This window comes from Chaetura pelagica, unplaced genomic scaffold, assembly GCF_000747805.2.
Source record: "Chaetura pelagica isolate M959 unplaced genomic scaffold, ChaPel_1.0 scaffold1272, whole genome shotgun sequence".
Classification (NCBI taxonomy): Eukaryota; Metazoa; Chordata; class Aves; order Apodiformes; family Apodidae; genus Chaetura; species Chaetura pelagica.
Window position 1 is genome coordinate 3,049 of NW_009952396.1, and position 215 is coordinate 3,263.

General features: G+C 59.5%; 1 protein-coding gene across 1 annotated transcript in view; it reads right to left on the minus strand.

The window, feature by feature from the left end:
- The window catches only part of POLR2A (polymerase (RNA) II (DNA directed) polypeptide A, 220kDa), a 10,550-nt gene that overhangs the window by 2,222 nt on the left and 8,113 nt on the right, over positions 1-215 (minus strand). The gene's annotated exons all lie outside the window — the stretch shown is intronic.

The following is a 215-nucleotide window of genomic DNA, read 5'->3' on the forward strand; positions in this document are numbered from 1 at the left end:
TTTGGGGGTCTCCAGGAGGTATCTCAGGAGGGTTTGGGGGCCCTAGAGGGTTTTGGGGGTCTCCAGGAGGTATCTCAGGAGGGTCTGGGGGTTCTGGAAGGAACCAGGAGGTATCTCAGGAGGGTTTGGGGGTTCTGGAAGGATCCAGGAGGCATCTCAGGAGGGTTTGGGGGCCCTAGAGGGTTTTGGGGGTCAACAGGTGGGATCTCAGGAGG